Source organism: Myotis lucifugus, unplaced genomic scaffold (genome assembly GCF_000147115.1).
Source record: "Myotis lucifugus unplaced genomic scaffold, Myoluc2.0 scaffold_3, whole genome shotgun sequence".
Classification (NCBI taxonomy): Eukaryota; Metazoa; Chordata; class Mammalia; order Chiroptera; family Vespertilionidae; genus Myotis; species Myotis lucifugus.
Genome location: NW_005871051.1, coordinates 28,319,504 through 28,337,501, shown reverse-complemented (window position 1 = coordinate 28,337,501; position 17,998 = coordinate 28,319,504). Strand labels below are relative to the sequence as shown.

Sequence of the window (17,998 nt, the reverse complement as noted above, 5' to 3'; positions counted from 1 at the left end):
GGAACACAACATCACCCAGTGGTCAAAAGGAGAGACACACCAACTACAGTCAGAGTCTGAAACCTCCATCCTTAACTGAACAAAGGCCTGGCTTTTTGGAAGCGCGGGAACATATGCTAAACCAGAACCAGACAGAACCCAGGCTGAGAGACAGCCCAACCTCCAATCCCAGGGAATTTCCTGACCTTCTTTGCAGACCCCTTCTTTACATGGTGATGTTCATTTCAATGTGCTCTTCAAAGACACAGGCCAGCTAGTGTGGACAGTAGCTCAGAACCTCAGACGCTTGCACCCCACAGCAGGAGAGCCTTTCCTCTTGACCCCACAGGACTTGCTCACAGTTTTCCTTACCTCTGCAGGGGAAGGAATCTCTTCCATCTCTTTCTTAAATACAAATTTAAAAAAACAAAACAAAAACAAAAACAAGCACAGACCCAGAAAAGTTCTGAGTTATTTTTAAAGGATAAACACTCGAATATTTTTTCTTGCATCTCCTGCTACACATATTTCTTGCATCTCCTGCTACACATATCACACATAAGAAAAGCAAAATTAAAACACAATCCAACACACACACACACATCTTTCAGAGAGCGAATGAGAACTGATCGTGGGCTACCCAAGGAGAGCTGCTGTTCTATTTATAGAACAAGAATGCTCAGAAAAAGACTGGTGGGTTTCAGCGGAAAAGGCTGGGGAAGAGATAAAGTCGGTATTTCTTTGAAGCTTTCTCAGAAACTACATTTCTTCTCCTGATTCACTGCTTGTGAATACTATAGATATGTTGCAGAGTATTTTTAAACACTCGGTCAAAAGCAATGAACCAAAAGTGGTCAAGAAAATAACACCTCTGAATAATCTGCTATGTTTTGCATCAGGCAGCCTGTAACGAGCACCCACAGGAAACTGCAGGGCTGGCAGGGCTCCTCCTTACACCCCACAGAGCAAAGAGCCAGAGTCAAACACCCAGATCTCAACTGCAGCTGGCTCAGGGCATGTTGGGCAGCCAGGCTCTCAGAATCATCCTGTCACGTTCTTTGCACAAACAAGAGGGCTGACTCTGTCCTACAAGCAATCCAGGACACTTTCGTTACCACCAGAGACGAGAAAAGTACACACACAGGCACTGAAAATCAGATGGAGTAGCAAGTGAGAATGTGAGCACTGGCCCACATCCAGACAGAGAGGAAGCAAATCCCCAGCTGGACTCCAGAGGTGAAACCCAGCAGAGCACTCAGCCTGAGCCTAAGCCACCCACTGCCCAGACAGACATGTGCCTGGCCACAGCGAGACTGCTTAGTCACCTGCTGCAGGGGAAGTTCAGACACAAAGAAAGAACTGAGGAAGGCAGCTCTGGAAATGTCCTTAAAAGAGGCTTCAACCAGGAGGCAGAGAAATGCAAAAACAGACCCAGTGAGCCCTGGTCAAACCCACCTGCCCACCAGACTTCCTCTGTCTCTGAGGGAATGCATGTTCCCAGTCACAGGGTGAGGATGCCCCTCTCTGGTAAGGAAGTGGGAGCCCCTCCCTCATCAGTCCTTCACTCCCACCACAGTCACAGCACTGGTTGCACAGAGCCTGAGAGGGTCAGGAAGGCAGGGACCAGGGCCAGGAAGGTGAGGAACAGGCCTAGATCACTGACAGCCAGGCCTGTGAGCCACAGGTCAAGGGGTGGTGTCTCCCTAGCATATATACACTTTTGAATGATGATTCTGGCCACAGTGTGGAGCAAAGAGAGAAGGCATAAAACCTAGAGGCAGGAAGAATACTCCAGAAACTCTTGTAAAAGAGCAGCCAGCAACGAGCGTCTGGGAGGAAGAGACATGCCATAGTCATGCATGTTAGGGAAGAAGACCCACCACAGACAGAGGCAAGGAGGCAGGACAGAAAACCAGGATGATTCCGAGGGTCCTCATGGGGAGGATGTGGGCTTCCTTCTGGACATCCTGGCTCTAAGGGCCTTGAGAATGCTGGGCCAGCTGAGTGAAGAGCCAGCTGCAGATATATGGTGGGGGGTATAAGAGAAAGTTTACGGGAGAGAAGCCTAAAGGCAGTCCCTTATGGATAAGGAATGGAATGAGAGGAAGTCCAGGGACCCAACCAGGAACCCCAGGACACCAACACTGGTGCAGAGAGGAGGCGGGAATCCAAAACAGAGGATGAGAAGAGTGAGCAAAAAAACAGGGAGCAGATGAGAAAGCACTGGGAAGACCTCGTGGATGTCAAATACAGTGGCAATGGGAGAAGTCAGAGGAGGACCTGCCGGGGGAAGCCAGATCAAAGTACACTGAAAGGGTTGTTTTATTAACATGCACGTTAACTCTTTATAAGCATGGAATCAGACTGTACATACCGTACTTGAACTTCCTATTTTTTCTGTCGTGCTATAATGTCAGCACCCTTTCATATTAGTAAACATATTTTTAACAACTACAGAGTATATATTTCACTGTGCAGATGTGTCTCACTCCACTGCTAGAACATTTAGAATACTTCCTGCTCAGCACCATCAACAATACTTCAAAGAATACTGCTATAACGAAATGCATACTCTGTCTTGGGCTATTCCTTAGAGCAAATTACTAGAAGTAGAATTGGGGGATCAAAGCCCAGAAATAGACCTGAAACTGACAGCAGCAGCATCACAGGTCAGAGGAGCAGAGAGACAAGTCAGTGAATGGGGCTGAAACATGGGCTGTTGAAGGACAAAACACAATGGTCCCTTCCCTCACAAACCACAGACAAAAGTCACTTCCAGACAGACTACAGATCCAATGCAAAAGGCAAAACTTTAAAAGTTTCAGCAAATGATATCGGAGAATTTCTTTATGACTTTGGGACTAGAAAAAGCTTCTTAAACAGGATTTTTAAAAATACTATACTATAAGACTACTAAAGCCAACTATATTTCAAATGAGAAATTCTGCTCATCAGAACCTTAACAAAAAAAGAGAAGAGAGAAGCCACTTTCTGGGAGAAGATACGTGAGAGCCAGCATCCAGAATATTCTAATAACTTCTGCAAAAACAACAGTAACAAAGAAAAAGAAACTATTACAAGGAAAACTGGCAAAAGGCATGACCTGGAGTCAGCAGAATGGTGACTAAAAGATGTTGAATCATGGGCCGGACAAAAAGGAGCCCGGAGGGTGACATCCTAGTGCTCTGCTGGGTGCGTGGGTGCATGTGTGTACAGCTTATTTACATACATTACAATTTATGTTGTCTGTTGTTAAAAAAAAAAAAAAAAGGAAAAACAAAGTTAATCAATAAAAGGATAGAAGTACAACTCCAGGCAGAGCTTTGCTGATGCTATCAGTGTCTCGTGCATGCAAGTGTGAGAATTTCCCCATTTTCCTGACCACTACCTGCCTGAGGGAGGAGACAGAGGCTGCAGGCAAGCCAGGTAATAGAAGGGGGAATAGAGATCAAATAAAAGGAGTGAAAATTTAAGCAAATGTTCACTTCAGTCATCTATTTGTCCTTAAACTTTTTTAGTCCTTCAACAAAAAAATGGTATGGAACTAACTATGTTAGACAATACCATCCAAATTCACCAAGTCCAAAAAAAGTAGGAATGTTAGCATAAAACATTAATATACAAAAGGATTATTAAAATACTTCAATGGAAAGAAGCTAGAAAAACTTATTACCTTAAATGTGCAGCGCACTTTTCATGAGCATCTTCATATCTATTTGCCTTCTTAATACAACACTTATGGTCTACAAAACGGACACTAATATTCCAATTCACAAATAAGAAAACGGGTTACCAAGAGACTGAGTAATATGTTCAAGGTCAAACAGCTCATAACAGACCACAAAAGAAATGTCAGGCCTCCTTACTCTTATTTCGAACCTTCTTCTATGGTTTATAGTTTATGAATACCATAATTCATAAACAGGAAACAATCAAAAAATAATCTGTTCAAAAGCATAAAGCATGTACAACATATTCAAAGAATTACAGGTTATTTTAAACATTAAGTACTCATCACATTTACTACATACAGATGAGCCATTTTTACCTTTTAACCTTCATACCAGCTCTGGAGATTTGTTCTCATTTTACATATTAGGAAACAGAAGAATTAACTCACGCAAGGCCACACAGACAGTAAATGGAAGACCTGCACAACCAGACCAAAAATATTTGTTGGCAAAATGAAACCAGCATAAAAGTCTACTGATAAATCTGATTTAATTCAATTAGGCAAAGGTAAATTCCTTTACCTATTCAAAACACCATCCACTAGTTCATCCTGATTCCGAACTACCTGCAACTTATTTACAACCTACCTACCTACCATCTGGTCTTATCACAGCCTATCAGAAGCTGAGGACGTTTGCACACGTAGGGCCACACCAAATGCTGCACACATTTGTGTCTGCGTGGCACCAACAACCAGCAGGAGAGACACCTGGGTAAGTGCTCTGCTGGAGAATTCCTCTCAACTTTGCAGAGCCAGGTTCTACATCGGATGCTGCCAATCTGATTCAAAAGCACCCCACATTAGGTTTTTCCTAAAGACCCAAAATAATAACTCAGAGAAAAAGGACTGCCTTGCCCTGGCCAGGTAGCTCAGTTGATTGAAACGTCATCCGGATGGGTTTGATGCCCAGTCGGGGTACAAAAGGAGATCATCTAGTGAATGCATGAATGGGTGGAACAACAAATCGATGTTTGTTTCTCTCTCAAATCAATAAATAAAAATTAAAACAAAACCCAAAAAGAGGACTGCCTTTCTTTTCTTACTAATCAAGAGAACATAATTTCCCTTTTCCCACTGGTTTGCCTCCTTCAATGCAGTGCCACCAAGATTAAAGCTACCACATCCCAAAGCCCCTATGTCATAGAGGTTCCACTGAGAAGAAGGGAAAGGCCTCATTCCTGTCCCCACTATATGACGAAGGACAAGCAGAAGAGCCTAAAAGTAGCCCAAAATGTAATCCCCTAGTCCCCAAAAGGGCTGCTCACAGATCTGCCCTTCATTTGGAGTCCATAGCCTCTTTCCCTACATCTGAGGGCACATCTTTTAGTGTCTCCCTCCCCTCTTTGCTAACACGGTCTCAATTCTAAGTGGACTGGTTGTACCAAATGTTGCCCATCATCACAATCCTAATCCCACTTCCTCAGTTCCGGCCACATAGCTCAGTCTTGGTCAAACAGACCTACACAGAAATCCTGCATAGGAGTTGCTTCATTAATATTTGGGAATACACGTGGCTTCAACTCCCCCTTCTTTCTTGCCTTGAATGTAGTCACTGTGTACAGAGCTATAGCAGCCACGTTGAGATCATGAGGTGGCAAGCAACAGTCTAATGCTGGTAGTAAAGCAGAAACAATCTGGAACCTACCGGTGTCATCGATCTGCTAAATGCATTCCTGTCTAATAAAGGTGGGTAGGCTGAGCTAGCTCAGTTGGGTCACCATCAGTGGCCACTATGATCACTAATGCTGGTGTTCCAGGGTTTAAGAGCTTTCCACAGATGATCCCACTTTATCTACACACCATCCTAAGGGAGGTATGGTAAACATCCAATTTCACAGAAACATGGGCAAGGAGATGCGAGACAGGGTCAGTATTTGTAGAGTGTCTACTCTATACCAGGAACTTAGTTAACATCAGCATTTCATTTAATCTTCACCACCCTGTGAACAGTTACCACCCCACTTCACTTATGAAGAAACTGAGGGTCAGAGAGAACCTGTATCAATAGAGAAGGGACAGAGGTCGGGCTCAAACCCAGGTCTGTCTGATTTCAATTCTAAGATTCATTATCAAGTGAAAAAAATATGTGCTTGAGCAAAGATTTGTTTGTGGGTTTTTTTTTGTTTTTACAAGTTACCAGTAAGCAAGACTAACTATAGTCATAACTCCTCCCATTTTTCTCGGGTGAACGTATGGATAAGTGTGCATGTATCAAGGCACAACCCAAGTTCTCTACACAGGAAGTGGGCCAACCTGAGTCACCAGTAGCAGGTGCGACATCCCCAATACACACAATACACGCAGTGGGGTTTGGTTAAGGCACCAAAGATTCACCGGAATCTTTGAGCCTACAAAGGAAAATCTGCCTCCTTATGGATAGTAGAATGAAATGCACTCTTTGTTTCAACAAATATTTATTGAACACTTAAGTGCTAGCACTGCTGGGAATATGATGAAAGAGACGGGGACCCTTGACCTTTAAGGAAATTGCATGCTGGTAGAGAGATACTTTTACAAAGTAAAAAGTACCATAAAAATTTGCTTTAAATAACAGAAAAAAGTAGGGTTGGGAGGTGGGGACAGGTGAAACAAGAAAGACACAACGCACTGACGACTGTTTAGACTGAGTGATTAATCCAACTCCTCTCCCTACTTTTGTGTAAGTTAGGAAATTTCCATTACAGAGGTACAGACAGGATGCTCTGGTAACTCAGAAGTGAATGAAACACACCAAGGCTGGAATGCAAGGCATGAAGCTGCAACTACTTGAGCTGAAAGCAGCCACTCTCCTACACTCCAGTTTCCCGATCTGCCCCTCCCACCTCAGGGGGTGCTGTACAGAGCAGGAAACACTCATATCCATCCAAACGCTGCACAAATAAATGCACAGCAAGATCATAACTATCACTATCCTCCTCGCTGGGCACACACTCAGTCCACTATTTCCTGCTGTTTTCTAACAACAGGTGGAAATAAAGTCCTTTGTTAAACAGCCCAAGGCCAGGCCACTGTGCATACTGGATGGTGATTACTTTACTCGAGAACACTCAAGAGTCCAGCCACTGCTAACACCCACCACTACAACCTGAAATAAGATCCTTCCAGTATGTTTTCAGGGTATTAAAAAAGTGGGTTACAGAACACACAAATTATTTAATAAGCTGCTTTCCCAAACAATATATTGTTCTGCTTTTATTTTGTTTTGTTCTCTACAGCCTATTTCTACTTAACTTATTCAAATGTACCCTGGCATAATTATGAACATATCTAAGAAACTGATGTTTCATACATCAAATAGTTTCAGTGTTGCCTGGCCAGGTGGCTCAGTTGGTTGAGCATTGTCCTTTGCACAGAAGTGTTGCCGGTTCGATTCCCTGTCAGGGCACATATCTAGGTTTCAGGTTCGATCCCCAGTCATGTACAGGGGGCAAGTGATGGCTGTTTCTCTCACATCAATGCCCCCTCCCCTTCCTCTCTCTAAGGATATACTCGGTGAGGATTTTTTAAAAAATCGTTTCAGTGTCAGGCTAATTTATATCAAGTCCTTGAACTCCTTGTTTAGATTTATTTTCAACATAGGAGTTAAAAATTGAGGCAAAGGAAAACATAGCTAAGATGTTCCATAGACTGTATACGTTTATTAGGATGCTATGACATTTAAATCCTATGTTTTTACAAGTCATGCCCTTTTGTATATCTGGTTCCTTAAATTTAATCTGTTTTGATCCAACAGTTGGAACCGTTCCAACTGTGTTTTAGGACATTCGAGAGAGGAGACTGAGGGCAGACTCTTCTCCATCTTCTGCCACTAGAGCACAGCATTCTAAACCATCATGTCACCATGCCACCACCAGGAATCTTCACTTAAAGGGTAGCATGCCATGCTTGTGTTTTGTATAAAATAATAATGCTCATTTTAGAAAACGAAGGAAAATAGAAATAAAAGAAATCTCAATTGCACCACCCAGCACAATCCCTGAGATCAGTTTGCACAATTCCTTTGTCTTCCTTCCCCTGCACGTGCTTTGTACACAGCTGAATGGTATCCTGTGACACAATGCCTCTCTGTTTCCCCAACATCTCCAAGTACTGTCCCCCCTACTGCCTTCCTCAATCACCTGCATGGCTTCATTAGGCACAGGAACAGCACCACACTCCACCATTCCCCAGTTATGTGACCTGAGGTTGCTGGGAGCCTCAGCCACCTCATGGCGATCGATGGTCAAGCAGTCATGAAGGTGAAGTCAGACCACTCTGCATGGTGCACAGTGCAGGACCAGCACACAACAGGTGTCACCCTATTGTCATTAACTCACTGAGTCTTAAATTGGAGTGTTTCTGGATTTGCACCTTTTTATATTTAAAGGTGCAGTAAATTTGTCTGGCCAGTGTGGCTCGGTGGTTGAGTGTCAAACTATGAACCAGGAGATCACAGTTCAATTCCTGGTTCACATGCCTGGATTGCATGCTCAATCCTCCATGGGGGGCATGCAGGAGGCAGCCGATCGGTGATTCTCTCTCATTATAGATGTTTCTATTTCCCTCTCCCTCTCTGAAATCAATAAAAATATATTTTAAAATAAATGAGCAAAGCACTGGAATAGACATTTCTTCAAAGACAATATACAAATGACCAACTAGCACATGAAAAGATGCTCAGCATCATTAGTCATTAAGGAAGTGAAAATTAATAAATACCATGAGATACCACTTTACACCCATCAGGATGGCCATAATTCAAAAACACAAAAAACAGACAACAAGTGTTGTTAGCAAAGTGCAGAGAAACTGGAACACTCTAACACTGCTGTAAAATGGTGCAGCTACTGTGGAAGACAGTTTGAAGCTTCCTCAATAAAGTAAGCACAGAATTACCCAGCAATTCCACTCTCTGAGCATATACCCAAAAGAACGGAAAGCAAACATCCAAATAATAACTTGTTCATAGCAGCTCTATTCACAATAGCCAAAGGGTAAAAGCATTTCTAAGATAGATCAACAGGTGAACAGAAAAATAAAATGTGGCCTATCTATACAATGGAATATTATTCGGCCATAAAAGGAATTAAGTACTGCCCATCGGCGTGGTTCAATGGACTGAGCACTGACCCATGAACCAAGCGTTCACTGGTTCGATTCCCAGTTGGGGCACATGCCCAAGTTGCAGGCTCAATCCCCAGTAGGGGGTGTGCAGGAGGCAGCCAATCAATGATTCTCTCTCATCATTGATGTTTCTATCTCTCTCTTCCTTTCTGAAATCAATAAAAATGTATTTTTTTTAAAAAAAGGAATGAAGCACTGACACATGCTACTATGCTAAGGGAAAGATGCAGACACAAAAGGACACATATTGGATAACTCCATTTTTATTAAATGTCCAGAATAGACAAATCCATAGAGATGGAGAGCAGATTGGTGGTGGCCTGGGACAGAGGGGGGAATGGGGACTGACTGCTTAATGGGGAAGGGGTTCCTATGTAGGGAACTAAATAGCAGTGATAGCTGCACACATTGTTAATATACTTAATGCCCCTGAACTGTAAATTTGCAATGGTTAAAATTGTAAATTTTAAAAAAAGAAAAAGAAAAAGAAAGAGAGTGGCCCTCTTCTTGCCACAGGACAAATCACTGTTCATCCTGGAGCCTGGGCTGTACCTCACCCTAATGGGGCCAGAGGAAGTAGGTTTAGGAAAACCACCAACATAGGCACCCTTCACCGTCGATGCAGAAACGCAGAGCCAGCCAGAAGTAGGTGGCAGGTGACCCAAAACAACCCACTCAGACCAAAGGGGCAGGGAAGCCTGCTCAGAGCAGTAGTGGTCAGCACTGTGGCCAGTCTCAGATGGGACAGCCAAGCACACAGCTAGTGGCAGTTCAAACCCACAGTTAGCAAACACCATTCAAGGATAATAAATCAGAACAAAAAAGTGGAAGGGTGGGTGGTTGGAGATATACCATAAAGCACATACAGAAATCTGAAATGAATTATTATAGAAAATGGAAGACTTTAGAAAATATGTGCTTATATATATACACTAGTAGCCCGGTGCACGAAATTCGTGCACATTAAAAGAGAATTAATTAGCGGAGATATTTTAATATTGCTATTTGCCCTTTCTCTATAATAGAAGTGTGAGAGATGAAAGGAAATTAGTAAAATGTATATGAAAATAATATATAAATTTATTAATAAACAGTAACAAAAGGATATAACAACAGAGGCATGATATAAAAATGACAAAAACATGATATGAAAACAACAAAAACATGATATAAAAACAACAGTGATGCAAACAATGACTGATAAAGTGATTAAACTTATTCTAATATCTCCCTGTACACCACATTAAGAGTGAAAACAGTTTCAAAGTGCTTGACTAATTTCCCTTGTAATGAAGTATTTAGAACTTTAATTGTAACATCACATGCTCTTCAAACTCGAGAGAAAGCAACATATAATTGACCATGTGCAAAAACGGGTTCAGGTAGGAATATGCCTACTCTGTCTAGAGTTTGTCCTTGTGATTTATTAATAGTCATCACAAATGCTGGCATCACGGGAAACCGTCATCAAATCAATTTAAATGGGAGGCCAGTGTCAGATGGGGACAAATTAATTCTTGGAATCAGAACAACCTCTCCCTCTGCAGATCCTGTTAATACTTCAGCTTCGATAATGTTAGGTCATAACCTTTTGATAATAAATCTGGTACCATTACAAAGACCCCATTTACTATTGAGATTTCTCAATAGCATGATGATTGCACCCACTTTCAATTTTAATTTATGACACGGCATTCCCGAAGGAGTAATACTATTAAGAGATTCGATGGGAAAATTTTCCTTTTCAGCATCATCTGTGGAATCAATGGAATCATCACTCAAATATGTGTGAAAATCTCCATTGAGTATATCCAAAATGTCTTCATTTAATTTTTGAACATGCTCATTTTTTGGACAAAGAATTGCACGTTTAGATATATTTTTAATATTATCTATAGATATAGTATTTCCAAAGGTAGCTTCAATAATAGATCCATTACAAATCATTTCAAGGGGATTTCAATAATACCCATTCCTAAATGAAAACTGCTATCAAGTTTGCCATCTCCAAGTTTTACTAACCATCCACTATAAGCAGAATCCTCTCTGATCTCATATTTGTTGTAAGAGACAACTTTCTGAAACACCCCCTAACATTGCAGTACTTTAAACTCGTTTGTACTATGGCCGATCCCATAGCATGCGGTTCAATACTGAGACATTGTCGAAAATCCCCTCCAAGAAGGAGAACTTTCCCACCAAATACAACATTCAAACTCATAATTTCTCTTAGTAATCTGTCTATGGCGTTTATAGCATGACTGGATGCCATAGTGCATTCATCAATAATGAGTTGGGCCTTTTTAATAGTTTTAGCAACTTCACTCTTTATATTGAGTCTAGAAATTGAAGTTTCATTTAATGGAATCGGTAATTTATATTGGGAATGAAAGGTGCTTCCACCGAGAAGTAAATTTGCAGCAATTCCTGTAGACGCTGTGGGTAAAACAGTACCACCACAACCTCTAATATAATGTATTAAAACTTTATACAGATATGCAAGTGAATAGGATTCCTAGCTGGCAGGCCCCTGACAGCAAGCTGGCCACCTGCCGATTCCGTGAGGAATGGGGCTCCCTCCTTCCTCCTGTCAGGGCCCGGGGTACAGGTGAATGGGGTTCCTGGCTGGCAGGCCACTGACAGCAAGCTATCCAACAGCAGATTCTGTGAGGAATGGGGCTGCCTCCTCCCTACTGTCAGGGTCTGGTTTGAAGGCCAGACTCAGTACTTCCACGCTCCGCTCCGAGGGCGGGTTCCTGCCTGAAACCTCGCCCTCCGGGGTAACAGCTGGGGGAGGGTGCAGCCGTTTCCAAGACTACCCCTGCAGGACTAACTTCCTTCCGGTTGGTCGAGCTTCGGGATGTGATGTTACACCCAGGGTTTTTATATAAGTAGATTTTCTAATTGACTTCAGAGAGGAAGGAAGAGGAAGAGAAATAGAAACATCAATGATGAGAATCATTGATTGGCTGCCTCCTCCACGCCCTTTACTGGGGATCAAGCCCGAAAACCCCAGCATATCCCCTGACCAGGAATTGAACCATGACTTCCTGGTTCATAGGTCAACACTCAACCATTGGGCCACACCAGCCGGGCAATATGTTCTTGTAAGATTACATGAAGATTAGTGCCTCTATTAAAAAATTTAAGTTAATTCTTTTTAAATACAGGGACAAACAAAATAAGAACAGGATGAATTTAAAGGAAACAAGCTAAGATAAAGGCCATGATTAGAAAAGGAAGCAAATCATCACACCTCAGCAGAATTAAAATCCACGTGGAAGGGGCTAAAGGGAAAAGTGTACACTGAAAAAAATGTCATTGGTGGTGTACAGAGCAAAATGGAGATGCTCACAGAATGCTGTAGGACAGAGCAGAGATGAGAAAAGCTCCTGGTGAAGGGACAGACTGCCTAACCAACAGTAATAAAGAACCAACCAAAAGAAATACAAAATAAATAAAGATTCAAAAATCAGAGATAGAGAAGACAAAAACTCTCCAATTCATTTTAATACAACCAAAAAATGAAAAGCAAAGAGCTGATGTGCTGCCTGATGTGCTGAAATCACAGGGCACTGTCTATCCCAGGCATAGGGGAGAGACGGGCAGTGTCACACGTGGCCCCTGGGCCAGCCACCTCAGCCACAGGACACAAGCTGTCCACTCTGCCCCGCAACCCCACCTCTGGTTTACATCCAGAAAATTAAAAGACAGGTTGTGTCACAGTAAGCAAACATTCAAAGACCAAAGAGCCAGCCTGAGGAGGCTCTCTTGGGAAAATGGGGATAATGTTGTGCGCATCAGAAAGAATGACTGACAGTCAAACACTGAATAAAAACAGCCATGAATCCACAGTGGCACACATACACACCCTAGAGAGGAGAGGGGGGAGAGGGAGAGGGAGGAGGAGAGGGAGATTGACATTTGCCTCCATTGGGGATGACTACTGTACCAAATCCTTGCTTTGAAAATTGGTAATTATACATCAAATTGGCAATTATCCTGCCTTTTTAGCTTCTCCAGTTAAGTGGAAGAATTTCCAGAAGAAAACCAACAGATAAATGTGGAAGCAATGGAAGAAAGGGCATGGCGGGGATCTCCATTTTGCCGACTCTCTCAATAAAACTGACTCAGGCAAGTATCATGTATGAATGCTGAAAAACATTTGGTTATCAGTTGTTGGACAAAAGGATATTTTCACAGTGTCCAGTTATCACCTCACAGATTACTTCCTAACTGCCAAGAGGGAGATCCACATGTCCAAAGGAAACGTCTAGCATCTGCACATAAACCCAATGAACACACATCAACCTGAATATAACCAGTCTTCAAACCTCTTACTTTCGGTTTACAGCAAACACAGAGGATGAAAGAACAATGAAAAAGAAACCACAAGGAAGCAATCAGACAAATCCAGAAACAGATTTTACAAGACAACTGCCCTCCTCTCTTCAAAGTCAGTGTCATAGAGGGGAGGGCAGGGAGAAGGTTGGTGGAGAGAGCTGTTCTTAGTTAAAAGACTAAGAGATACAAGTAAATACAATGCATGAATTTTGAAGGTATGAGGTTCCCAAAAGTCAGGCTATGAAAGACATTTTTGGTTCAGTTGGGGAAATCTAAAAACTATGTGGATATTAGATATTAGAAAATTACAATTAACTGTCTAGGTTTAATGCTATATAGAAAAATTCCTTATTTTTAAGTGTCCTTATTTTTATTATTTCTAATTGATTTCAGAGAGAAAGAAATATCAGTGTGAAACATCTATCGGTTACTTCCCGCATGCACCCCTACTGGGGATCAAACCTGCAACCTGGGTATGTGCCCTGATTGGGAATCAAACCTGCCAACTTTTGGTGCAGCGGTTCTCAACCTGTGGGTTGCGACCCCTTTGGCGGTCGAACAACCCTTTCACAGGGGTCGCCTAAGACCATCCTGCATATCAGATATTTACATTACGATTCATAACAGTAGCAACATTACAGTTATGAAGTAGCAACGAAAATAATTTTATGGTTGGGTCACAACATGAGGAACTGTATTTAAAGGTCCAGAAGGTTGAGAACCACTGTTCTGGTGCATAGGATGATGCTCAAACCAACCGAGCCATACCAGTCAAGGCAAAAGTCCTTATTTTTAGGAGTTTAGTTGTAATAACGGTGTATAGGAAAATGTCATTTTTAAGATATGCATGCTGAGCTGTTTAAGGGTATATTGTCCTGATGTCTACAAATCACTTTCAAAAGGTTTAGCAAATTTTTATTATAACCACTGAATTTACTATTATTATATTTAACACATATGGATAACATTATTTGGAAACATTAATTATTAAATCTTGGTAGTAGGTATATTGGGTGTATACTACTATTATTATTTTTACATTTTTCATAATAAAAAATTTTTTAAAGAGCTTTCTTTGTAAAGACAGTCTTCACAGACTGGTGCAACTATTACAAAGGGTAAGAATAAAGAGATTTTAATAACATGGAGAAATGCTTATAACATTAAAGTATAAACTTACACAGTTTCATTTCAATTAAATTAAACATATCCAGAAAAGAGTGGAGAAGGAAATACAAAAGTCATGATAACGATAGTGCTGGTGGAGCTCTGGGTGCTGAGATCAGCGGCTTACCTTCTTACCCATCACTCCATCTCCCCACTCCTTCTCTGACTGGTCCTCTTCCCCTACCCACTTCCTAAACGCCAACAACCAGAGCCTGACCAGGCCCTCTGCCACTGGCCCACTGTTCTCACTCAGGCTCAGAGGAACTGTACAAAACTGTGAGGGGCTGGAGGGTACTGTAGGAAGAGGTGCAACCTGGAATCTATGAGACTTGGCATACTGGCAAGTCACCTAACTGCTCCAAGTCTATATCCCTCACCTGTGAAATTAGGGTAGTTGAGCATAACAGGACCCAGGATACCAGGCAGCAGAGCTCAGAGAGAACAAAACACAAGATGGTCCTAAATAGTCCTCAACTACAGTTCCTTATCTTAGAAAAGAGCTCCATTACCCAGCTAGTCATGTAAACCACAAGCCTTCTCTTCCCCAACATCCACACCAAAACCATCACCAAGTTCTGACCATGTCAAATCCAACCAATTCTCTCCACCACCACAACCCTGGTCCAAGCTACCATCATCTCTTACCACATGGTCAGCCACCATCCACTCAAGCAGCCACAACACAGTCGGAGCAATCTTTTCAACCTGGATCGGGTTATGTCTGCGTATTAAAATCTTAAAGCAATAGTAGCCCACTACTACTAACATGGTTCTCCTACCCAGCTCCCAGCCTCACAGCACAATCAAGGTCTCCTTGACGCTTGCTAACTCTATCCACACCAGCTTTCTTTTAGTCCCTAGATTTCCCAAAGCTCTTTCTGGCCACAGGGCCTTTGCATGACTCTGGCCAGCTGCCACCTTTTCATTCATTTATTAATCCTTTAAAACAAAATTTTTTCATTATAAAATAGCACACATAAACATAAGTCCACAAAACAAAAATGTATAATTATCACAAATTGATAGCCCAACTAACCACCACCTAGGACTAGGTCAAGAAACAGAACACTACCAGCATTCCACAAGCTCCTTCTCTCATGGACCATCCAATCGCTACCCGTCTTTCCCACCATCAGGAATTCTCTGGTAATCATTTCCTTGCACGCAAGCTTAAATACACAAGCAGGCAAGCCTAAACCCCTTAGTATCCTCTCTGTTCTGACCTGGATATAAATGAAATCATACAGAACATATTCTTTCATGTCTAGCTTTTTTGGCCAGACAACTTTAATGCAGTGATTAATCCTTAAATCAGCAAGTAGCAATTTATTTCCATTGATGTGTAGTGTTCTCTTATAAGGACATGCCATCATTTATCTGTTCTACTATAGGTAGACATTTGATTGCTTCCACTTTTGAGCTATTACAACTACTAACACTAATTATATTCTTGTACATGCCCCTTGGAGTACATTTGCTTATATAAGCTGTTAGATATATACTTGCAAGTAAAATTGCCAGGATGTCTTCTAAAGTGGTGTTACCAATTTAATAGATGAGTGGTCCCTTGCTCCATTCAGCCACAGGGCCACTAAATTTAAATAAACAAGGCATGTGGCCTGCTGGCCGCAAGTTTGACATGCTTGCTCCACAATCAGTGATGGCGAACCTATGACACGCGTGTCAGAAGTGACATGCGAACTCATTTTTTTGGTTGATTTTTCTTTGTTAAATGGCATTTAAATATATAAAATAAATATCAAAAATATAAGTCTTTGTTTTACTATGGTTGCAAATATCAAAAAATTTCTATATGTGACACGGCACTGGAGTTAAGTCAGGGTTTTTCAAAATGCTGACACGCCGAGCTCAAAAGGTTCGCCATCACTGCTCCACATCCTTACCAATACCTGGAAGAGACACCAAATGGAAGAGATGCATAGGGAAAGGTATAGGCATAGACCGAGCTTCCATGCCCTCTTTGCATATGCCACCCTCCCAGCACATTAATGTGTTCACCAACCCTCAATCTCTCCGGTTTGAGAGTTTTTACAACTCAATCTCCAGCCCCCCTCCGCTACTGGGAAGATGAGGAGGTAAAGCTGAAAGTTCATACCTCTAATCACTTGTTTGGTCTTTCTGGTGACCAGCTCCCATGCTGAAAGGGTCCCTACCCTGAGTCAACTCATTAGCATAAAGTCAAGTATAGTCAAAAAGGGCTCGTTATGAATAGGGAAAGACACCCCTATCACCAAGGAGCTCTGTGTCAGGAACCAGGGACAAAGAGCAAATATATTTATTATACCACATAGAAATACAGATTTTTGTACACTGTCCTTGAATCCAGCAACCCTGCTATATTCATTTATTTATTATAACTTATCTGTATACTTGTAGATCTAAGGCAATGTTTCTATCATCTGCAAATAATGATGTTATTTTCTTCCTTTCCAATCCTTATACCTTTATTTCTTTTTCTTGCATTACTGCAAATGTTGAATTGAAATAGTGATGGTGGACATCCATTTCTTGTTCCCATCTCATGAGGAAAGCTATCAACATTTATCACTAGGCTTGAGGTTTGCTGCTTTTGTAGACACTCTTGATTAGATTATGGGGGTTTCCCTATTCCAGGAGTGGGCAAAGCAGTCCATGAGCAAACCCAGCGCATCGCCCATTTTTGTAAAAAACACAGCCATGCCCATATTGTCTATGGTTGCTTTACACTACAAAGCAGAGCTAAATAGTTGCCACAGGAAATGTATATATTCCACAACGCTTTATTTATTTTTTTTGCACTGATTTTTTATTTTATTTATTTATTAATTTATTTTATTTTATTTTATTTTTTTATAGTTTTTATTTCTTAAAGTATTACAAAGAGTATTACATATGTCTCCTTCCCCCCCCCCCTTGACATTCCCCCGGCCCCTACCCCCCCCCCCCCCGGTGTCTTGTGTCCATTGGTTAATCTTATATGCATGCATATAAGTCCTTCAGTTGATCTCTTAATCCCCCCCCCCCAGGCTTCCCACTGTAGTTTGACAGTCTGTTCAATGTTGCTCTGCCTCTGCATCTACCCCTGTTCATCAGTCTATACTGGTCCCCATTATCTGTCCCAACCTCACTGGAGCAGTCCCAACCTCACCGGGGCCGTTTCAACCTCACCGGGGCCATCCCGACCTCACCAGGGTCGATTCAACCTCACCGGGGCCGCCCCGACCTCACCGGGGCCGTCACTACCCCACCGGGGCCGTCTCGACCTCACCGGGGCCGCTTCAACCTCACCGGGGCCATCCCGACCTCACCGGGGCCGCTTCAACCTCACTGGGGCCGTCCCTACCTCACCGGGGCCGTTTCAACCTCACCGGGGCCGTCTTGACCTCACCGGGGCCGCTTCAACCTCACCGGGGCCATCCCGACCTCACCGGGGCCGTTTCAACCTCACCAGGGCCGTCTCGACCTCACCGGGGCCGCTTCAACCTGACCGGGGCCGTCCCGACCTCACCGGGGCCGTTTCAACATCACCGGGGCCGTCCCGACCTCACCGAGGCCGTTTCAGCCTCACCGGGGCCGTCTCGACCTCACCGGGGCCGTTTCAACCTCACCAGGGCGGGACGGCCCCACAACGCTTTAAATATTTACTCTCTGACCCTTTACAGACATCCTCCC

General features: G+C 42.6%; 1 protein-coding gene across 2 annotated transcripts in view; it reads right to left on the bottom strand.

Moving 5' to 3' along the window:
* The window catches only part of DGKD (diacylglycerol kinase delta), a 111,726-nt gene that overhangs the window by 82,138 nt on the left and 11,590 nt on the right, over positions 1–17,998 (bottom strand). The window contains exon 1 of one of the 2 annotated variants that reach the window (XM_023762590.1): positions 186–204. The exons of the other annotated variant lie outside the window; for it this stretch is intronic. The gene's annotated coding sequence lies outside the window, so the exon portion shown is untranslated. Of the gene's footprint in view, positions 1–185; positions 205–17,998 lie in introns of those variants that run through there. 2 annotated transcript variants of the gene reach the window in all.